This window comes from Caretta caretta, chromosome 2 (genome assembly GCF_965140235.1).
Source record: "Caretta caretta isolate rCarCar2 chromosome 2, rCarCar1.hap1, whole genome shotgun sequence".
In the NCBI taxonomy this organism is placed as follows: domain Eukaryota; kingdom Metazoa; phylum Chordata; order Testudines; family Cheloniidae; genus Caretta; species Caretta caretta.
In genome coordinates this window covers 186,353,776-186,378,008 of record NC_134207.1, presented here as the reverse complement: position 1 = coordinate 186,378,008, position 24,233 = coordinate 186,353,776, and the positions used below count along the sequence as shown (strand labels likewise).

Here is a 24,233-nt window from a genome sequence, read left to right as displayed (position 1 = left end):
AGTTGAGTGTGTTTGTACATTGGGACTAAATTTTTTGCCATTAGATATGTGCTTTAAAGATACGATTTATGTTTTGTTTTGGGGGGGAATATATTAGAATATATGCATAGCAAGTGTGTGAGTTTATATATACATTCTCTCTCTTAGTGACTATGACTTCTCTGCCAGAATTGCTGCTTTTAAATCAATAACAAAATTATTTCAATGGCTTCCAGAGTTCAGTGGCTGTGGAATCTAACCCTAAATCTGGAATAAAAGTTATCATTTTTATACATGGAGTTTGACCTTAACCTACGTCACCTTATTGGGAGGCATGAAGGTGCTCCAGTGTGGAAGACCGCTCACTTGAATAACATGCTGTTATAAGTTAAATACTGAATGCTGCTCTGAGAACTAACTTACTTCATGGGTATAGTTTCTCAGGAGTTGATTGACAATGTCAGATCAGCATAATCCCTTTAAAAGAAAACACAGGTTTTCAGTATGTTTATTGGAGCTCTACTGTAGGGCATTTCCTGATTCTAGATAATAATGCTCCCAGCAGAGTTCTGGCCATTACTAGAGAGGGGCTAAAGTCAGATTCCTCCATTCTTTCTTTGGAGCACAAGGAAAGGTAAAAGCCCAATCAAGACACAGATAAGGACCAACATTTACAAAGGACAGTTTTGTGTTTTCTTCTGCTTTACAATAGAGTAATCCAACAGTTGCCAAGTGCCACTTTGAATTTATATTACTTTTTAATTTTTTGAACACTTCTTAAGGTTCAGGGTGCAACTTGTTTTTTATTGGTTTCAGAGGAACAGCCGTGTTAGTCTGTATTCGCAAAAAGAAAAGGAGTACTTGTGGCACCTTAGAGACTAACCAATTTATTTGAGCATGAGCTTTCGTGAGCTACAGCTCACGCTCACGAAAGCTCATGCTCAAATAAATTGGTTAGTCTCTAAGGTGCCACAAGTACTCCTTTTCTTTTTGTTTTTTATTGTCACCCTGACTCCTCATGTGGTTATGTCATCTCCCATCGTTGTCTACAGTATACTTGCCTTTAGGAAAAAAACTGTGTGGGAGTACACAAGGCTTTAAATATCACTTTCTGAATTTCTGTGAAAAGATGCTTCTTGATTGGGGAAAAATATTTCCTGCTCCAGTGTTTTTTTTTTTTCCTATCCTGTTTCAGACTGAAACAAGAAGTTTTTTTCTCTGTTGGATTTTATTAGTGATAAACTGGCTAACTAGTTCTGTCCTGAAAATCTAAATCAATAAGCAGCCATCAGCAGCTCTGCATAATTGCTAAACTCAGTCAGTATTCCAGACTTCTGTCTCTAAGGTCTGGTTTACACCTGAAAAGTAGATCAACTTAGCTACATGAGTCAGGGCTGTGAAAAGTTTATGCCCCATGTGATATAGTTAGGTGGATATAACCCCACTATAGATGCAGCTAGATTGATTAAGAGTCTTCCGCCAACATAGCTACTGCTTCTTTGGGAGGTAGATTGCCTACATCAATGGAAAACATTTTCTCTCGAAGTAGAAAGCATCTATGCTACAGCAGCACTGCTGCAGCACCATAGTGCTGCTACTGTAATGTAGACATGGCCTTAGGCTTTGTCTACACTAGAGATTTTTTGACAAAAGAAAGCTTTGATGCCAGAACAGTGGAGGTGTACAAGCTGCAATGCCACTTTTGGTGACAAAACTCTCCTGTTTTGCCAACAAAATAAAACTACCTCAATGAGAGAGATAGAGCTTTTTGCAACAAAGTTTTGTCCACAAAGTGCCAGTGTAGACACCGTGCATGGTTTTGTCGCTGTAAATAGCTCCAGGAGGTGTCCCACAATGCCCATCCTGACCACTCTGGTCAGCAGTTTGAACTCTGCTGCCCTGCAGCTGGGCAAACAAGCATCCACCCCTCCCCCCTTTAAAGGCTTGGGAATTTTTGAAATTTCACTTCCTGTTTGCTTGGCCTGGAGAGCTCATGTCATATCTTCCCAGCTGGCCACGGCAGCTCCATGTGGCAAACGCTCTCCCACTTAGACCACTGCAGAGTTGTTGGATCTGCTGGGTATATGGGAAAAGGAGGCTGTCCAGTCCCAGCTCCGCTCCAGCTGTAGGAACTTCAATACCTATGGGCAGATTTCTTGTGGCTTGTGTGAGAAGGGCTATGATTGGGACACGGTGCAGTGTATAGCAAAGATAAAGGAGCTGAGCCAGGCATACCAGAAGGCAAGAGAGGCAAACCTTCACTCCGCTGCTGCACCCAAGAGCTGCCGCTTCTACAAGGAGCTGGACGCCATCCTCTGCAATGATCCCACCTCTACCTCCAAGAGGCCCATGGACACTTTGATGGGATTGGAGACAGAGGACAGTGGACCTAACCCCAAGGATGAAGTTGTGGACAAGGAGATGGAGTTGGAGGACATTGTGGAGCCCACTGCAGGGTGGTCCGGTACCACGTGAGTCAGGAACTCTCTTCTACTCCGGAGGGGTGTAGCCAGTCCCAGCACTCAGTCTCCGGCAAGCATGATGCAGGAGCGGAGACCCCGGTAAGTAATCTTTTTGAGTTGATGCTGTTTGGTTACATGGCGTACAGCTGTACTTTGCTCTGAATACTGTAGAAGTGGGTGAAGGAAGGGATAGAAATTTACAAGACTAGCTGTGTTTCAGTGTGCTCCACATTTCCCTGCGCAGCTAAGCAGTGTGGTGAACTGTGTATTGATGCACACTGAGATTTCACGGGAACCCTCCAGAGAGATCTCTAGGAAACTTTCCTGGGGGTACTTGGTGATCCTTTGCTGAAGGTTCCGTGGGAAAGCTGCTTTGCTCCTTCCCCCGTTGTAGGAAACTTTCCTGTGCCACTCTGCAATCGCTTGTGCAGGGACCAAAGCAGCACACAGGCGAGCAGCATAGGGACTGGGTCTGAACCCAGACACGTGCGGTAGATGTATCTTTGCTCACCCTTGGGAGTGAGATCAGCTTCAGTGACCCCTGTCTGTGGAAAATGGTGGCAGAATTTAAAATATTGTCCCCAGTTGCTTTTACTGATCCCTTGAAAGCGTCACTAACACCCTTGCCCCATTTTGAATGTCCACCCAGGCCAAACTCACCATGTTTAGGGTTCAGAGTAGAAGCCGTGTTAGTCTGTATCCGCAAAAAGGACAGGAGTACTTGTGGCACCTTAGAGACTAACAAATTTATTAGAGCATAAGCTTTCATGGGCTACAGCCCTCTTCATCGGATGCATAGAATGGAACATATAGTAAGATATACACATAAATACATACAGATAAATTGGAAGTTACCGTACAAACTGTGAGAGGCTAATTAGTTAAGATGAGCTATTATCAGTAGGAGAAAAAACCTTTTGTAGTGATAATCAAGATGGCGCATTTAGACAGTTGACAAGAAGGTGTGAGGATACTTAACTTAAGGAAATAGATTCAATATGTGTAATGACCCAGCCACTCCCAGTCTCTATTCAAACCCAAGTTAATGGTATCAGTTTGCATATTAATTCAAGATCAGCAGTTTCTTGTTGGAGTCTGTTTTTGAAGCTTTTCTGTTGCAAAATTGCCACCCTTAAATCTTTTACTGAGTGGTCAGAGAGGTTGAAGTGTTCTCCTACCGGTTTTTGAATGTTATGATTTCTGATGTCACATTTGTGTCCATTTATTCTTTTGCGTAGAGACATCCGGTTTGGCCAGTGTACATGGCAGAGGGGCATTGCTGGCACGTGATGGCATATATCACATTGGTAGACGTGCAGGTGAACGAGCCCCATGATGGCATGGCTAATGTGGTTAGGTCCTATGATGATGTCACTTGAATAAATATGTGGACAGAGTTGGCATCGGGCTTTGTTGCAAGGATAGGTTCCTTGGTTAGTGTGTTTGTTGTGTGGTGTGTGGTTTCTAGTGAGTATTTGCTTCAGGTTGTGGGGGCTGTCTGTAAGCGAGGACTGGTCTGTCTCCGAAGATCTGTGAGAGTTCAGGGTGTTCGTTGAGATGTGTGCATGCCAAGGGACGGAGAGAAAGTGATAAGTTAAGAGGTGTATTTTACTGTAATGATTCAGTGCTGTGAGTGAACTAACAATCATGCTTCTGTGAATTTTCTTGTGCTTCTGCAGATGTGGCCTTCAAGGGAACACCCTGCACACTGGCAGAGCGCCTCTGCCAGATAAGGAAGCAACCAAGACAGAGCAAGGAGGACATGTTCAGAAAGGTGCTCCAATCCTCCGAGTTAGAAAAAAGAGAGCACCATGGAATTGAGAGAAATGGAAAGACGGGATAGAAAGTATAGTGAGGAGTGCATTTGAAAGGCCCATGAGCAGATAAGTGATAGAGGAGCAAACAGAGATGTTGAAGTCCCTAATCACACTCCAGGCAGAATAGATGCATGCTCGACCCCCTCCCCCCTTCAGCCTATACAGAACTGTTTTCCACACCCTCCCCAAACTCCTCCCATACATTCCTTGCAACTTCCCCGAACATCTCGATATCCTGTTCACTCCAGCCCTTGAGACACCTTCCAAAATGATAGCTGGATTTATGCACAGCTATGAGAGCCTCCACTGCTCAGCACTCTTACCTCCATTCCCACCAACCCTTTCGTGTGAGTTAATTGGTGTTTAATAAAAACAAACTCTCTGAAAGATAACCAATCTTTATTTGTGTCCTACATGTAGTGATTGCTGCTGCTGGTAACATATACATGGATTCTAATAATTTGCTTACTACAAATCCCAGTCAGGAATCATCACAAGTGCTAGGCCAAATAAGATGACTGAGCTTAATGATGCATGGCAGACTGCTGTATAGAAAAAGCAGAGTACGGGTGCTCATTGTAAGAATGTTGCCTCAAAGCCTCCCTGATTCGAATTGCTCCTCCTTGTGCCGCTCTAATAGCCCTTGTATTAGGCTGCTCGAAATCAGCAGCCAGGTGATACGCCTTGGAGCTCCACTCAGGGCAAACTTTTCACCCTTAGCCTCCTAAAGATTATGGAGCATGCAGCTATGACTATTCAAGTGTTTTCCTCGCTTAGATCTAACCCGCATGAAGGCAGCACCAGCACATTTTTAATCTGCCAAAGGCACATTCCACAGTCATTCTGCACCTACTCAACCTGTTGTTGAAGCACTCCTTGCTACTGTCCAGGTTTCCCTGTAAGACTTCATGAGCTGTGGGAGTAAGGGGTATGCTGCGTATCCCAAGATCACTGTGGACATTTCAACATCCCCCCCCAGTGTAATCTTTTGGTCTGGAAAGAAAGTCCCTTGCTTGCAGCTTTCTGTAGAGGCCAATGTTCTTGAAGACGTGTGCATCATGCACCTTCACAGACCACCCCACATTGATATCCGTGAAACACCCGTGTGATCCACAAGCACCTACAATACCATGGAGAAGTGCCCCTTTCTATTGACGTATTCTGTCACAAAATGGTCCAGGGCCAAAACTGGACTATGCATTCCATATGTTGCCCTGCTGCAGTTACGGAATCCCATTTCTGCAAAGCCATCCACTGTTTCAGAGCACTTTGCAGAGAGTCATGTGATTAGCAGAATGTGATTAATGGCCCTGCACTCTTGTGTTAATGCAGCCCCCACAGTTGACTTCCTGACTCCAAACTGATTCGTGACTGACTGGTAGCAGTCTGGGGTTGCCAGCTTCCACACAGTGATCTCTATATGCTTCTTCATTGAGAGGGCAGCTCTCATTTTGGTGTCCTTGTGCCTCAGGGCTGGGGTGAGTTCCGCACACAGTTCCAGGAAGGTGGCTTTCTGCATTCAAAAGTTCTGAAGCCGCTGCTCATCATCCCAGACCTGCGTAGCAATGCAATCCCACCACTCGGTGCTTGTTTCCTGAGCCCAAAAGCGATGTCCACTGTGTGCAGCTGCTCCATGAATGCCAAAAGTAATCTGGTGTTGCTTCTTTCCATCGCACAAAGCAGGTCAGGCAACTCTGATTCCTGGTAAGATTGGTAGCTCATGATTAACTGCATTACCATCTGTGATGTGTTAATAACAGTGACCACAACAGTAGAGAGCAGTGCAGGATCCATCCTTTCATACAGAGAGGGCGGGCACACCATGAAAAATGCTTTAAAAAAAGTCAGAAGACTGTGGAATGCTGGGACAGAAAATATGCATCATGGGACGTTGACTCAACATCCATAATGTGATGCGATCCACTCTGTCTTCCCACAAGTCCTAGCTGCAGAAGGTGGCAAGTAGCACACTGGGATAGGTACCCACAGTGCACTGCTCTCACTGTCGATGCTAGAGCACCAAGTGTGGACGTGCTCTGCCAACAGAGAGCGTAATGTGAACATACAATGATAAAATTATAGTGCTTTTTGATAGTCGACATAACTTTTGTCAAAAAAAACTCTGTAGTGTAGATATCCTTAGAGGCTGATACTGAGGTCAGAGCTTCACTAAGGAAAAAATCTCCTTCCATTTTATGACTTCAGTTTGCTGTGGAATAGGAATGCTAGTCAAATGTAAAGGGATATAATATTTTAGTGTGCTTGCAATTCTGAAACTTGTCTCTATTTATATTGGGGTTAGGGCAAGAATAACTAGGATCTTTTATTTCTACCATTCAGAGCCTTGGAATTTAGACAAAGGTCAACTGTGTAGAAAGTTACATAAAAGTTGTGCATTTCCTCCAATTCTCAATTTCTTACCTTTGTTGGAGTGTTTTAAAAATATTTTTTGAAAGCTTGAGTCTGATCCTGCTCCCAGTGATGTCAGTCAGAATTTCTATTTTGTGATTTCTCTGTGATTATGAAAAGGTGCCCTTGTAACTGAGGGCCATTATATTATAGGCAGAATGAGTATACCGGTGTGACTGTGCTTCAGTGGGTCACAACTGAGAATACCAAATTCAGGACAAACTGCTAAGAAAGAGGGCAGGCACAACCCAAAACTGGTGGTTATTCTTCCATAAGGTATACCAAACCAGCAACAAAAGTAAACTTCTATCTCACCACATTGAATTTCTGACTTGTTAGCCAGCCTCCTTAGAGACACGACTTAATGATGGGTGGTTATTTAAAACCAATTTTATCAACCAAGGGGGGGTTCTGCTCTCAGAGGAGCAGCCACATACCCAGGTCAGTATATAACTCAGATCTGACCCAATAATCATGCTGATGCCAATCCTTTAGTATCTAATATCTAAAGGTTTATTTATAAGAAGAAAGAAGTGAGAGCTAAAATTGGTTAAGGGACTCAAATACATACAACAATTGCAAAGTTATTAGATCAGGATTGAAGCAGTGATGCATAAACTGCTGGCTCAATTTAAGACTCTGGTTGCTTCAGATGAGTGGAAGGTCCTCAGTCATTTGGTAAGAATGCTCCCATTAGTATGAGTCCATAATCCAGAGATCAGAACAGGAAAGAGGCAAAATGGAGTTGTTTCCCGTGCCTTTTAGCTTTTGCCATTTGGAGGGAAACTCATTGTTCCAAGCAAAGCCCTCAGCACAGTTTGTGGAAAAGTACAGGCATGAGATGGAGTTCAGTATCACATGATCTAGTCACATGTCCTTGCATGCTTCAATGAGTCATAGCAGAGCCATTACCCATATTTTAGCTAGAATCCTCCACAGGAAAGCCCATTAGGTGGGGATAGGCTTCTACTATGGCCCATTGTGTTTGTTGATGGGCCATTAACTTGAATACTCTATTCACAATGTGCTGCCTAGACTGTGTGTAAATTACCTTGTGGGTATTACCACAGGAACAAACATATTTGAAATGCAGGTACATAGTCAATATTCATAACTTCAGATACAAAAATGATACATGCATACAATCATTCAGCAAATCATAACTTTTCATTGACACCTTACATGACATACTTTGTACAAGAGATGTTGCAATTATATAACAATGATCATATAATGATCTACATGGTCATATTTTAATCAGATAATGTCACAACCATGGGTTGTGGGAGTGCAAGGTTCACACTACCCTGCTCATTCAGATTCCTGTTCTGAAAGGACCACCTCTAGGGGTAAGAGTAATAGGACACTACCAGTTCAATCCTTGCTTTCAGTATCAACAAGGATGTGAGTTACAGTGGTGAGTTTGTAAAGTGGATCAGTGATGTTTTACAAAAAGAAAAGGAGTACTTGTGGCACCTTAGAGACTAACCAATTTATTTGAGCATGAGCTTTCGTGAGCTACAGCTCACTTCAAAAAGTGAGCTGTAGCTCACGAAAGCTCATGCTCAAATAAATTGGTTAGTCTCTAAGGTGCCACAAGTACTCCTTTTCTTTTTGCGAATACAGACTAACACGGCTGTTACTCTGAAACCTGAGTGATGTTTTAGAGTGTGGTCAGAGAAGCTTCTTCTGAAACCTAAGGGACAGTTGGGATGACTTGTCTGCTTCTGGGGTTCAGTCATTCTCTGGATAGTGCAGAATCATCCCTGTAACGAATGACACTTTTATATCTGGGGCTCAGAAAAAATATTTTTGAAGAATATATGCTCTTTGCTTCTGAAATGTAATAAGCTATTTTTCAAAAAATCTTCTGTCGGAGGGATTCTGCCCCTTCCCTATTGCTGCCTTGACCTTATAGGGACTGTCAAGTTGAATTGCATGTGAGCTGCCTCATCCCCAGAGCTGTGCATTAGAAATGTATGGAGGCATGCTGTTTACATGAGATGGGTACAACTGACCATCAACAAAACTCCTGCACTTAACAGCACTTTGTGTAAACAAAAAAAAATTGAAGTTATTTTTAGTCTATTTTTTCAGTCATAATCTTAAGGGTCATTTGTTTAAAGCAAAACAAAACATGTAAATAAACTTTCCAGGTTCAAATGTCCCTTTAATCTCTGCCAGCACAGAGCAGATTACTTGTATTGAAATTTGTACTTGTTGTTTTTCAGGAATAATGTGTAAACATTTCAGCAAGTATTAAACACGAGCAATACAAGAGTAGAAGAGTAATGCAAGAACAAGGGGAGATTGGATTAAATTAAAAAGTGGGAAATTCAAAACAGATAATATAAAATACTTTCCCACAAACATGTAATTAAACTGTGGCTCTCAATGCCAGAGGAAGTCATTGAAACCAAGAACTTAACACCATTCAAAAAACAATTGGATATTTACATAGATATTAAAAATATCCAAAAATCACATTGCAACAGATGTGAGAACTCAGAGTGTAAGTTCAACTACTATATTTAAATGTGCAAGAGAAGCATGGACTTCCGGAGTAATAAGTATAAAATGGGTTTTCTGGGAAATCCCTAGGGACTAGTTTATGCAAATTACACAACTGCAGTTATGCAAAAACCCAGCATCTTGAAGCTCCATCCTGAGGATAGGGCCATTGACTAGTGATTACCTGTTCCTGGAGACTGGACATCAGCCTCCTGAACTGTATAAAGAAATGGCTGAACTGTCCAGTTGGTGTCTGGTTCCTGATCTAAACACTGATATGAACTTGTAATCAAGGGGGCAAACTCAGTTTTGGGATTTGAAAGTCTGATATCTACTAGAGTCCTACACTGGACTTAGAGATGACCTCTGGTAATCTTTCAGCATGCATGTAGGTTTTTAGGTGTTTTATTTGTAATGCTTTTGCCCTAAGAATACATGTAATATGCTTTGAAGACTGGTTGGTAATTGGTGTACACTATGCTAGCCCTTGGAGAAAGAGATAACCACAGGTGCTGATACCAGGTCAGACCTGCTTCAAACTCGTATTGAAGTGCAGAAGGATTGCAAGCCTAAACCCCTGGTCTGAAGGAGGAAAGAAATGGGTTTCTGCCCCCAGAGAGGTGATGGCTGGGAAGCCCAAAACCTTAAGTGGGTGCCTTCAAGGAAGACCTGGGGTATTTGTGTCAAAGATGCACTTAACCCTGAAACTATGACAATCATAAGTAATGACAGTAATTTTAAAACTTGTGCTTTAGGGCTTAAACAAATCCCTAATTATTAGACATCAAGTTGAAATCTTTGTGTGGGGACAGATTATTTCACATATGCCGACTGCAGAGTTATGCTGGTCTCTGGAGACAGGATACTGGATGAGATGGGCCACTGGTCTGATCCAGTATGCTATGTCCTATATTAAACATATGCCCACTTATTTTGCCTCCCTCCTTGTTTATGAGAGAGAGAGTAGATTTATAGGTTACGGGAAAATTTTTTGAGAGCCCATTGTTTAAAATATTGGTAACACAGTACTGATGTGGATTCTGTAGTACTAGGAACAGGTCTGAGGTCCACAACTGAAACACGTAGGCCACCAAACAGTCAAATGGTACTAAATATTGGTTATTACTGACCTAGACTGCTTTTGAATCAGTTACCTAATTATTCACAGCTCTCTCCTGAAAAGTTAACACAGTAATGGTGAAAAATGTATATAACTTTCAGTATGATTGTTTTATGCCTCTTCAGCTTATATCAATGTGTACAAGGCTAACGTGCTAAATAAGCCCTTCCTTTGCAGTTTAAATGAATTATGGTGCTGTTTAAATAACTTTGTGAAAGTATATTAGATATCTAGAGCAAGTTAAGATGACTGCTATATCTAGTAGTTCTTCCCTCTCTGCACCAAGATTACTCTGTTAAAGCATCTGTTCCTGAGTGCTGGAACCAATGGTCCTGCTCCCTAGCCTGACTCCCTTGTAGCCTAAACACACCCTCTCCCAGAACTCCACCTAAAGGTGTGAACATTCTGGGTTAACTTTTAACACTCTTAGGAGGCCTGTGGTAAGTGTAAAGCATACAGCACATTCTTTGCCCAGAGTCTAACACATTATTGCTCTTTAGTAGGCTGAGATATACACAGGTCCATACAAAATAATAAACCCTATACACACTTCCCTACCTGTTTTCACACCATTCCAGAGCATGCTTTGGGATGGAGGCTCGATCCTCTGGGTTGTTCAGATCCTTCTGCTGCAGAGCATGGTTTGTGTGTTGAAACATGGAGTCTTCTCCCCCAGCTCACTTCCTCTCACTTTGGCTGTCTGTGCGTGCTCTTCCTTCCCTTCCTCCTGCCCAAACTTCCTTCCAACACCTAGCTTTCTTTGTTCTGTGTTTCAGTAACTTTCCACTCTGCCAGCTCTCCTCTCCTCTCTCACCCAAGACCAGAGGAGGAAGTGTCTTCTCCCAACAAACTCTCTTAGCATATTTGTCGAGCAGTCATGAAGATTCAATTATCCCTCGTTGTCCACAGTTTGGTATATACCTGCAGCAGCTCTTGTCTGCAAAGATGTATACATATACTACTAGGGGAATTCTGCGCCAAAAAATTATGCACACAGTATTTTAAAATTCTGCATATTTTATTTGTCAAAATAACTGTATATTCACACCAGTTTCAATTATTTTGGTAATTTATTTCAAAATATGTCCCAACAACTATGTCTGTAACAGTACAGACACAAAATAATTCCTCCAGGAATAGAAAGTTAAGGAAAACCCCACGACAACCCAGTTCCTGTTTCTCTGTCCCCAAGCCCACCTAGAGCCCAGTAGGGGGCCGGACACCCCTTCCCCTCCCCCCAGAGCCCAGCTGCTTGGCGCCCTCCAAGCGTTAGATTATCTTTTGTTTTAGCTTGTGAATTTTCCCTGTGCTAAGAGGGAGGTTTATTCTTGTTTTTTGTAACTTTGAAGTTTTGCCTAGAGGGAAATCCTCTGTGTTCTAAATCTTATTACACTGTAAAATTACCTTCCATCCTGATTTTACAGAGGTGCTTCTTTTACTTTTTTCTTTATAATAAAGTTCTGCTTTTAAGAACCTGATTGGTTTTTAGTGTCCTAAAAACCCAAGGATCTGGTCTGTGCTCCCCTTGTTTACCTATTTGGTTGGTATATGATTCTCAAGCCTCCGCAGGAAAGGGGGTGAAGGGACTTGGGGGGATATTTTGGGGAAACAGGAACTCCAAGTGGTCCTTTTCCTGAATCTTTGTCTCGCTCACTTGGTGGTGGCAGCAGTACCATCCAAGGACAAGGAAGGATTTGTGCCTTGGGGAAGTTTTTAACCTAAGCTGGTAGAAATAAGCTTAGGGGGTCTTTCATGTGGGTCCCCACATCTGTACCCCAGAGTTCAGAGTGGGGAGGGAGCCCTGACATCATGAAAAAAAATAAAAACTATATAAAATATTGTCACAACAGGGGTATGAAAAAGGAGATATTTGTAAATCTGACTAACTAAATGTTTATGGCTTACAAGGCAACTAATCTGAGTCTAAGGCCAGGTCTACACTAAAAACTTAGGTCGACATAAGCCGCGTTAAATCTATCTAATAATTTATGTATCTACTACTGAGTCCCTTCCGCCGACCTAAGTGGCCTGTAAAGTCGACTTCTGTACGCCACCTCTGCAAGAGGCATAGTGCTTGATTCGACACCAATGGGTTGATATGGGGATAGTGTAAACACTGTGGTGTGTAATTTGAATGAAATTGGCCTCCAGGAGGTGTCCCATAGTGTTCCGCTGTGACTGCTCTGGAGAGCACTTTGAACTCCACTGCACGTCAGCCAGGTACACAGGAAATAGTAGCTCCCCTGTTAAAGACCCAGGAACTTTTGAATTTTCATTTCCTGTTTGATCAGTGTGGAGAGCTCGCCAGCACAGCTGATCATGGAGACTTAAGGCCGCAAACACACTCCAGCATGGAGTACACAGGAGATAGTGGAACTTATTGCTGTGTGGGGAGAAGAGTCTGTGCAGGGAGAGCTCCGATCCAGCAGAAGAAACGCTGATATCTATGCCAAGATTGCACAGGGCAAGGGGGAGAAGGGCTACACTAGGGAGACTCAGCAGTGCCTCATGAAAATAAAGGAGCTTTGGCAAGCGTACCAGAAGACAACAAAGGCCAACAGTCGTTCTGGTTCTGCCCCACAGACGTGCTGCTTTTATGAGGAGCTGCATGCGATTCTTGGCAACGACCTTACCACTACCCCAAAATGATCTGTGGATACCTCGCAATAACCCCAGGCAATCTTGAGCAACAATGAGGACATTGTTGACAAGGAAGAGGAGGAGGAGAATCTGAGGCAGGTAGATGGAGGATCGATCCTCCTCGACAGGCAAGAACTGTTTTTAACCCTGGAGCCCATCCCTTCACAGGAGCAGTTGGCAGCGGAGCGTGATGCCAGGGAAGGCACATCTGATGAATACACATTTCCAATCAAGCTGTAGGGGTTATGTGCTATTATTTTTTATGTTAAATCTGAACAAAAAAGTAGGTGTAGTGGGTATTGTTGGCACTCCAGCTACGCAGAGGGTGCTCTTCAAAAAAGACTGTTTATGTGCACAGAGATGACCCAGGAATCCTCCTTGGAGATCTCTAGGAAGATTTCATGAAGGGCTGCCTTATTTCGTCCACCATGGTAGGACACTTTCCCACGCCACTCCAGTATTAATTCTGTTGGCATCATTGCAACACACACTATTGCAGGATAAGGACCAGGTCTGTACCCAGACGCTTGCAGCATCTGCTCCCTTGCAGCTTCTGTTACCCTCAGGAGAGTGATATCACACAGAATCACCTAGGGGAAACGGGGAAAGTCTTCATTGCTAGCCCTTAAACCACAAACAATCAACAAGTAATTGGCCCCGTTTGGTGAAATCTGGGTCACACAATCACGCTTTCCCAAATATGCCATGGTTGTGGTTGGAAGGGATCACTGCGTATTGCAAGCAGCATTTAAAAAAAAAGGGGGGGGGGCTGTGGTAGCGGCTTCCTGTTTGTCTCCGTCCCCACCCCCTCCCAAACCCAGTGCTGCTTCTGTAAAAAATGAACTGTTTGGGGGGCTTTATGCTGGTGCCTGTCCTCAAGCACCATCCAGGGGAAAGGGGGCTTTTCTCAAATTCCAGCCTTTGATTGCAAGGATGTTTTCAAAAAAGCAGCAGCAGAAGACCTCTTGCCCATGCCTCATTGCCTTACTCACCATGGCTAGAGCAGCAAACTGACTCTTCCAATAACCAGCAGTTGTGATTACGCTGTGGCTTGCAGTGAAGTGTACTGAGGGGTGTTTTTTTTAATTAAAAATATTAACTGTGCATCAGAAACAATGTATGCGCTGTCAATGCTACCCTTGTGAGTTGCATTCCTTGCAGCTGAAACCTTGTCCGTTGATGCATCCTCCACACCGGGACAGAGACTTTTTGAGATTAGAAGGCAGAAAAAGAAGACTTGGGAGGACATGTTCAATGAGTTAATGCGCGCCTTCGAGAGTGACAAGATGGAGCTCAGAGTATGGAGGATTACACTAGCCGACAACCTGGACGTGGACAGGGACAGGAGAACATGCAGGGAACAAGAGTATGCCACATGGGAAGAGATTCTGCACATTATGAAGGAGCAATCAGACATGTTGAGGGATCTGCTTGAGGTTCAAGAAAGACAGCTGCTGGATGCTACAGTCCCTCTGCAGCCTATGCTGGACCCGATGCCATCATCACCCAGTTCTACATCCTCCTCCCTGAAATGTTCTGTGAGGTGGGGGGAAAGTTCGCTATCCCTTGCACTCAATAGCAGGGGGGGTCCAAGGACCAGAAGGTGCCCATTCCCACACCTTTGTTATTGCAGTGCATCTGTAAGCAAGCTGTCCTTGTCCTTCCTTCCCCCCCAGTATTATCAGTCCTTTTGCCCCAGGTTATTTTAGTCTTCTTTGCTGTCTCTGTGTGTTTGTGTGCATAGTAAATCCTAATGGATTGAGGAGAAAAGGTTATTAATTGAACACACAGTGGTTGATTGGGGTGGAGTTTACAGGGAGGAAAATGCAATAGAGGGGACAGTTTGGTAAGGAACAACACAGATAAGTATCACATTACTCTGGCTCATTGCTGAAACTGTTTTTCAAAGCCACATGGAGACGCAGAGCCCCTCGATGTGCTCTTCTTATTGCCCTGGTGTCTGGCTGCTCAAAATTGGCTGCCAGGCAATCTGCCTCAACCACCCACCCTGGCAGAAACTTTTCTCCCTTTGCCTTATAGATGTTATGGAGCACGCAGCAGGTAGCAATAACAATGGGGATATTGCTTTCACTGAAGTCTAACTGAGAAAGCAAACACTGCCAGCAACCTTTTAAATGTCCAAAGGCACATTCCACTATCATGCTGCACTTGCTCGGCCTATGGTTGAACGGGTCCTTACTGCTGTCCAGGCTGCCTTTGTACAGCTTCATGAACCATCAGAGCAAGGGTTGGGCTGGGTCCCTGGGGATCATGATTGGCATTTCAATGTCACCAATGGTTATTTTGCAGTCTGAAAAAGAAAGTCCCTGGTTGCAGCTTTCTGAAGATCTTTGTTCCTAAAAATGCACTCGTCATGCACCTTTTCTGACCATCCAATATTGATGTTGGTGAAATGCCCCTGTGATCCACCAGTGCTTGCAATACCATTGAGAAGTACCCCTTTCGGTTTATATGCTCTTTAACAAAGTGGTCTGGTGCCAAGACAGGGATATGTATTCCATCTATCGCCCCACCACAGTTAGTGGATGTTTTTGGTGTGATGGGTTCCCTATGTCCTGCATCACTACCCTCTTTGCAGAAGTCTGTTGATGGCCATGAAAACTTGGATCACAACAGATCCCACAGTAGATTTACCCACTCCAAATTGATGCCCCGCTGATGGGTAGCAGTCTGGTAGCTTCCACAGAGCTATCGCCACTCGCTTTTCCACTGTCAGAGCAGCTCTCATTTTAGTATAGCTGCACTTCAGGGCTGGGGAAAGCCCTTCACATAGTTCCTGGAAAGTGGCCTTATGTATTCGAAAGGTCTGCAGCCCCTGCTTGTCATCCCATAGCTGCATAACGATGCGGTCCCACCAGTCAGTGCTTGTTTCATGGGCCCAGAAATGGCACTCAACCATGTCAAGGTGATGTCACCAGCAACTGCGAATTGCTCTGCTCTGTCTTCCAGGAGGGCTGCTTGCGTGGCATCACATAGTTCCGTGTGGTGGCTCCTGTATTAGCTGTGTAAATACTGCAGGATAAGGCTCGAGGTGTTTGTAATGCTCACAACAACAGCGTACAACTGAGCAGGGTCCATGCTTTTCATGCTATGGTGTCCACACGGATAATCCAGGCTTACAAAAAAAGGTGTGAAAAAGGCTTGGTTTGTTTGCCGTTGATTTCAGGGAGGGAGGTAAGTGCATCATGGGAGGCTAACGCCATGTTCCCATAACCACCCGTGCCTATGTTTTGGTCCCATAAGGCATTGCAAGCCCAACCCAAAATTCCACTTGGCTACGTGCACTATGGGATAGCTACCCACAGTGCAGTGCTCCGTGCGTCGATGCAAGCCCTGGTAGTGAGGATGCACTTTGCGGACACAATGAGTAGTGTTGACATGCAAAATCGACTTGCTTAAATTGGAGGCTTGATGTCGACTTACATGCAGTTGACTTAACTTTGTAGTGTAGACATGGCCTAAGGGTAAGACTAGACGTGTCAAACTTGTTTTGAAGCTGGAATTGTTTAATCAGCAATTTAGTGGCAGGCTCCTTTTCCCCAAATAAGTACTGTTTGCCCAAGACCAAACTAATGAGTCTGGCAGGGAATGGGTTTGTAGGGCTTGGGAGATTCTTATAAATGAATAAGAAAGTGTGCGTGATGCTTTGTTTTTACTTGGTTGCTAGAACTATGATTCAGGAATTAATATTTTTGTCTTTTGTGTTGGTTGTAGAAGTAGACAGTGCCTTGGAGGTTTTCAGCTGCAGCCAACCACCATTTTTTATGTAAATTTCAGTGTGTGAAAACAATAGGCTGATGTCCAGGTCCTTATCTTACCTGTGCACCTTCCTTTGACATATGATGCATACTCATCCACTTGCTGGCTCTCTTATATATTATATACTGTTCTCCATAATGTTTAACTTAAAGAGCTGTGGTACCCATTCCACTAAAAATGGCAAGTTTCAGAGTAGCAGCCGTGTTAGTCTGTATTCGCAAAAAGAAAAGGAGCTGTAGTTCACGAAAGCTTATGCTCAAATAAATTTGTTAGTCTCTACAGTGCCACAAGTACTCCTTTTCTTTTTTTAAAAATGACAAGTTATTTGTCTCCACTATCTTTGAAAGGCTATCAGCCTGAATTTTTTTCACATGGTGCTGGTGTTAGAGGTTGTCTTGTTTTCCATATTTTTTTCTTATTGTTTATGCAAGAAGCTTTTATCATATATTCTCATTTAGTTGTAATGAGATTTCATCATGCTCTCAACTGTTCGGGTTTGGTATAAATTACTACAATTCTGTTTTCAGTATAAGCAATCAGATTATATGTCTGTTCTCTTGACCAGCACTCCTGTTGAAGCCTGGATGCTGTTACATTTATTTTGGAATAGCCTTCCAAGGGAAGCAGTGGGGGCAAAAGACCTATCTGGCTTTAAGATTAAACTCGATAAGTTTATGGAGGAGATGGTATGATGGGATAACATGATTTTGGTAATTAATTGATCTTTAAATATTCATGGTAAATAGGCCAAATGGCCTGTGATGGGATGTTAGATGGGGTGGGATCTGAGTTACTACAGAAAATTCTTTCCTGGGTATCTGGCTGGTGAATCTTGCCCATATGCTCAGGGTTTAGCTGATCGCCATATTTGGGGTCGGGAAGGAATTTTCCTCCAGGGCAGACTGGAAGAGGCCCTGGAGGTTTTTCGCCTTCCTCTGTAGCATGGGGCACGGGTCACTTGCTGCAGGATTCTCTGCTCCTTGAAGTCTTTAAACCACGATTTGAGGACTTCAATAGCTCAGACATAGGTGAGAGGTTTTTCGCAGGAGAGATTCTGTGGCCTGCGTTGTGCAGAAGGTCGGACTAGATGATCATAATGGTCCCTTCTGACCTTAATATCTATGAATCTATCTATTTATTAATATTATTCAGAATGGCAGTAAATGATTCTGCTTCTCTGCCTAAATCTGCTGCATCATTTACTTGTCAGGTTCAAGTGGGGATCCATGGTGTCTGATTTCTAATGTATAGTAAAGAAAAATGCTTTCTTTTTTTATCTGTTTGCCAACTTTGTGTATAGACGGTTTCACTATGCTATTATTGGTTAATTTAATCACTCTCATGAACTGACTTTGGGGGAGCTAATCTACTCTCTTGTCAGTGTCTAAAAGTGGTAATTCACCAGCAGCAAAGCACAATTAGAATAGGCAGCAATCTGACAAGTGCACAGAAATGGAGGGGAGAGAGCAGAGAGAGGTTCTGCATCATGTTTGTTGCAGTTCTGAACATCAACAAAAGAATACTTAACCATTTTAAAGAGGATTTTCAGTACATACTATTTATAGGGTGCTCTATTTAAATACTTATTTTTAAAAATTCAGTATGATAGTGTCCCTACAAATTTTAAATAATATACCCTTCTACTAAAATAGGCAGTTGTCGGGACACTCAAAATACAAACAGCTTATTGCATTGCAATGCTTATCCTACTTGTGACTACCTCATAGATTTGATGCTGTTAACATACTGGAATATTTAACATTTAAGTGATTTGCTATCAACTTTGCTGTTATGTCAATAGCAGGGGAAGGGAAGTTTATGCATTTAATTTCAATATCCTGTCTCCTTTGGTTTCTACTACACTGACCCTTCCCTAGTTTTGTTCGTAACTTCACAACTGCTCTTTCAGCCATGCCTTGGATAGATCCTTTTGCCCCTCCTTCCCTGTCTCTCTCCCACCCACCACAACTGATCAGTCTCCTTCCCTACATGCCCCGCCCAGTGGGTGACTTCTGCTCCTGTAGTCTAATGTCATCTCAATATCAGAGACTCAGTGCCCCTTCTCTTCTCCATACTTTCTCTATCACAATTGACAACTCCACTCTTTACCTGGTCATATCAGCGGGGTTATCTCTGATTCAAATTGATTACAGTTTATTTATCAATTTGGCAGGACCAGATGTTATTCATCCAAAGGCTCTTAGGAATTCGAGCTTCACAGAGCTCTTCTTCAGGTCTGGGGAAGTTAACCAGAGTGGTTAAGCTAAATTAAAGTTGGGACAGATTGTTAAGTGCAGGGGGATCATGCATACTGTAGGTGACCACTTAAAATGAACTGGGCAATTAATGGTTATCAGGCAGTAGTGCACGTTGCAAATGGTTGTAATGAGCCATGAAACAAGTGGTGCCTCTATTTAGTTCATGGTTTTTAATGTCTGTATACAGAATGAAGAAGACTAAGGGATCTATATCAGCTGAAGTTTGTAAAAGTTACTTTTTTTCTTACTTAATTTTTTTGTATTCCTGTTATACAACAGTTAACTATTACATATGAAAATTTTGAAACATTAAAGGTGACGCTGCACGATCCAGACACCACAAACTGCAAGAATAATTTTGTAGGTAGTTTTGGCTTTCTTTAAAAAACTGTCTTTTAAAGAAAATTGGTGCTCTAAGTACTTGAGGCCTGTAGGCCAACATTTTCTTACTTGGGTATAGTTTCCATTCTTAATCTCTTATTTTAACAGATTGCATCTGTTCCAAGTCAGAAATAATCATGCACGTATACTGTATTTGTTTATTTCAGTAAGAAAATAGCTGCTTTGACTTAATTGATTTTATTAGGTTTGCAGGACATGTTTACAGAGGCAATATACTTTTTTTTCCCTTCTTCAGGCTTTCACATCAATAAGTTAATTAAATTCTAGTTAAAGAATTCTACCTCATTTGTCCCATGACTACACCTGTAGTATGTATTAGTTGGGGTAGGATTACTGGTCAATGGATGAGCAAGAGAGCGTAACTTGACTTTTGGATATCGGGAACTTGAGGTTTTAAAAAGTTTTTTTGCTTGCAAAGTGAGCAGATTTGATCTTGGTGTCCTTGAATCACAAATGTGGAGCCCTGCATAATACCATTTTTGTAGATCTTTTAAAATATATTTTTCAGAGTAAAAGAGCACTTTAAGTGTTTATTTTCATTCAGCTACATATTCTGCATCCACAAAAACAATACTATATTATATGACATTTGCAACTGAGGCACACAAGAATACATATTATGTAAAGAGAAAAGGAGTACTTGTGGCACCTTAGAGACTAACCAATTTATTTGAGCATGAGCTTTCGTGAGCTACAGCAGTGAGCTGTAGCTCACGAAAGCTCATGCTCAAATAAATTGGTTAGTCTCTAAGGTGCCACAAGTACTCCTTTTCTTTTTGCGAATACAGACTAACACGGCTGTTACTCTGAAACCTGTTACTATGTAAAGAAAACTTTGTAACAGAATGACTGAGGTATGACTTACTTTTCATTAACAGATGTACTATATAAGTGGATACTTCACTTGTAGTTGAACCACTCATGGAGGTTAACTTTCTTATGTGCAATACTAAAAGTTGAACATTTTTTCCATTATAAACCAGGATTCCTGAAGATTAATGTCTTGGCCACCACAGATGACTTTGGGCTGAAATGTGATGTACAATTTGTCAATCTAGCTGTAAATTTTAAAAAATCCATCTTAAAAGTATATTTTCCTTGCAGCGTTGCCAGAAATTTTGAATGCAGTTTTAGATTTTTAAGATCTAAAAGAGGAATTGCTTAGTTCCCCAAATTTGTAGTATGTCTTTAATAATGATATGGCTTTTTGATACAGAAAGTGATGGAGAATTAAAAATTGCTGAAGTACTGAGCCATGTGTTTTAGCTGCTTTAAATATGTATTAATATTCTGATGCCTTATTTACTTAAATGCCATGCATTTGCATAAAAGAAGTGTGTGCCCATATTAATGGACATGTGGGGAATTATTAGGTTAAAGGGTAAATAAATGTCAGCATTTGCATACAACAAAATAGTGGCACATATATGTAAATTGGTGGTTCTATCCTACATAACAAGAAGTGTCATTCTTTCAGCCTCATTCTTCTTTGGTGTTACAGTTCTTCTGGAAGAATTTTGCAGATATAGAATTATGAAGTGGTGGTGTAGTTAAGGCCCCAGACTGTAAATCAGGCGATCTGGGTTCAGTTCTCAGGTTTTCTCTGTGCTTCAGTTCCCCATCTGTAAGACAGGAATAATACTTTCTTTCTCTCACTCTTTGACTGTCTTGTCTATTTATATTAAGTTCTTTGCTGCAAGGATTATTTTTTACTATCTGTATGAACTACACCTAGCCTAATAGGGCCTGAGTCTTGTTTGGTTCTTTTAAATGCTGCTATAATACAAATTAGTAGATGATTATGTGTTATGGGCTACTTACCACGTTAGCGGCTAAAAAATGACACTGACATATGTGTATTTAATCTCAAGGCTTCTGAAGCAATAAAGCAGCTCAGGCACTGATATCTGAGGTCTATAGTGTTTCAGTGCAAGGAGCTGAAAATAACCACCCAACAGCAGTGACCTGATGGTTAGAAATAATCAAAGATTAGGGTGAGTGTATGGTCAGCCCTGCTGGAGTTGCTCTCAGCCCTGAGAGTAAAATCTACAGTCCATCATTTCCTGGGTAGCAGGGGCTGGCCCACTGGAACCGTGATCAATGTGCAGTCTGACATCTGAAAGGACAGTAATTCATAATAATTCCAACAGTAACTCAGAACTGGAAATCTTCCATGTGACGTTTTAGTCTGTGTACACCCACAGAGTCTTTCTCCAGAGCAGGGGTGTCTAACCTGAGCCTGAGAAGGAGCCAGAATTTACCAATGTACGTTGCCAAAGAGCCAGAGTAATACGTCAGCAGCCCCCCAGCAGCTTTCCCTACCCTCTCCCAGCGTCTCCCACCCACCAGCAGCCCCGCCAGTCAGTGTCTTCCCCTCCCCGCACCGCCCTATCAGCTGTTTTGTGGCATTCAGGAGGCTCTGGGGCGGGGGGGGGGGGGAGGAGTGAGGGCAGGCTCAGGGGAGGGGGCGGAAAGGGGTGGAGTGGGGGCAGGGCCTGTGGCAGAGCCAGGGGTTGAGCAGTGAGCACCCCCTGGCACATTGGAAAGTTGGCACCTGAAGCTCCAGCCCTGGAGTTGGTATGTATACAAGGAGCAGCATATTAACTTCTGAAGAGCTGCATGTGGCTCCTGAGCCACAGTTTGGCCATCCCTGCTCCAGAGCCACAAGAAATGGAATGGATGCTTAAATAAACTTGCATCTGCTGTTTGCCCCAGTACACATTGCAAGCAAGAACAGAAAAAAAATCATACTCCTCTTCATTTTTATAAGAGTGGTGGATGATACAATGCTTACCTGGCCTGTGTGTGCCAAAATTGGGCTGGCAACATTATCTAGCTAGGTCTCAGAGATCTGGGTAACAATCCATGATGGAATCAGAAGTCGTAGCAGCCTTATTCAGACCTAGTAGTGTGTGTGTGTGTTATGGGTAAGGCTACGATTATGTAACAGAGGTCTCGTAAGACATAGAATCCGTGACTTCCAGAGACCTATGTGACGTTTTCCACTTCAGTCCTGGGGCAGCAGAGCTGGAGCTGTTGGATCATATTAAAGAAGTTCTGTATTAAAATCACAAATGAGTTTGATTCCCCATAGTTTAAATTCCAGGGTATTACTAATTAAGAGGTCTCTTGGTTTTTGGTACTGTTTGTCTCCCTCTATGTGTGAAACTTGCAAGCTGCTAATTGTGTTAGTACATTCTAAGACAGAGTCTGTTCTCAAAGCAATTCACAGAGAGAGAGACTCAAAGCAATACTCTAACAACAGAAACAGCACCCAGAGACTCGCCGCCCTTTTGTTGTATTAACAATTGTGATTAAAATAGAGTTAGAGGATGTATGTGGATGGATGCTTGGTGTGGATAATAACTGAGTGATCAGGGAGGTGCCAGCCTAAGAATCCAGTGTCCATAAGCTGAAGAAGGCGTCAAGTGGAAATAACCAGAGGACCCCCGGAGGGCAGACTGGAATCCACCCAACAGCCTCAAGAATGGGAGAACCAAAGAACAAGATAACATCTAGCAGCACGGAGCCGTCAGGAATGTGCTATCTGCTGATTGATTCAGCAACAGCATGATGAAGCAATTCTCATAGACTGGCATAGGAAGAAATTCCTATAAAAATAGACTCTAAAAAGTGAGAACTTTGCGGTCTGATTCTGCAAACCAACTTCCAGGAGCATCAGATGAGCATCTGACAAGGCCCTGCTCCCTCCTCATGTCCAGGCCACCTGGCCAGTGGCTTGGCATGAGCAACTCTAAGGCTAGTAACTATGATAACAACCTTGCAGAACCTGTGTGTGTGTGTTTGTATGAATGAATGTGTGAATAAATATGAGATTGAATGGAATGCTATAACTAACTGCTTACTATGATTCTTTCTGTATTCACAATAAATGTGGTATTTTGCCTTTTTCCCTTTAATAAGATCCTGCTGGTTTTTATTTTATTGGTATAACAGAGCTGTCAGCCGGGGGGGACTCCACTGCTCCCAGCAGGTGGGGGAGGGACACGGACCCTGGAGCCACAGCAGTGGTGGGTGCTGGACCCCCTTCCATCTCCATTTTGTCACAGTTATTTTTAGTAAAAGTCAGGGACAAGTCATGGGCGTCCATGAATTTTTGTTTATTGCCTAAAAAGAAAAGGAGTACTAGTGGCACCTTAGAGACTAACAAATTTATTTGAGCGTAAGCTTTCGTGAGCTACAGCTCACTTCATCGGATGCATAATGTATATATAACTGCAGTCATGAGAAATCCCCTAGCTACCACCTGAGCTGGAACAAGAACTGTACCAGGGGAAAGGATTCGACCCAAGCTAGGAAGGAGTCCAGTCTGTGATAGAAGCTTATTGAAACATCTCTGAGGGCTACTGAGGGCTACTGAAGGGAAACATCTCTGAGGGCTACTGAAAGAATCATGGTGAACCAGTGACAGTTATCCACTGACAGGACAGCCACAAGAGTATAGCATTGTCTCCATACCCAGGCTGAAAACACAAGTGACCAGGAAAAAGGAAATCCGAGGACACACTGTGATGTCAGTGACTCACCAATTCCTCCGCCCTCCCCCGATCTCCTGCTGGTAATAGCTCACCTTAAGTGTTCACTCTCCTTACAGTGTGTATGGTAACACCCATTGTTTCATGTTCTCTATGTATATAAATCTCCCCACTGTATTTTCCACTGAATGCATCCGATGAAGTGAGCTGTGGCTCACGAAAGCTTATGCTCAAATGAATTTGTTAGTCTCTAAGGTGCCACTAGTACTCCTTTTCTTTTTGCGAATACAGACTAACAAGGCTGCTACTCTGAAACCTGTTTATTGCCTGTGACCTGTCTGTGACTTTTTTATTAAAAA

General features: G+C 42.8%; 1 protein-coding gene and 1 long non-coding RNA gene across 6 annotated transcripts in view; both read left to right on the top strand.

Moving 5' to 3' along the window:
* The window catches only part of FBXL2 (F-box and leucine rich repeat protein 2), a 156,264-nt gene that overhangs the window by 3,353 nt on the left and 128,678 nt on the right, over nucleotides 1–24,233 (top strand). The window lies entirely within an intron of this gene.
* LOC142071149 (uncharacterized) lies at nucleotides 937–4,650 on the top strand. The gene is made up of 2 exons (XR_012667164.1): nucleotides 937–2,540; nucleotides 4,121–4,650. It is a non-coding gene; the product is annotated as an uncharacterized LOC142071149 (long non-coding RNA).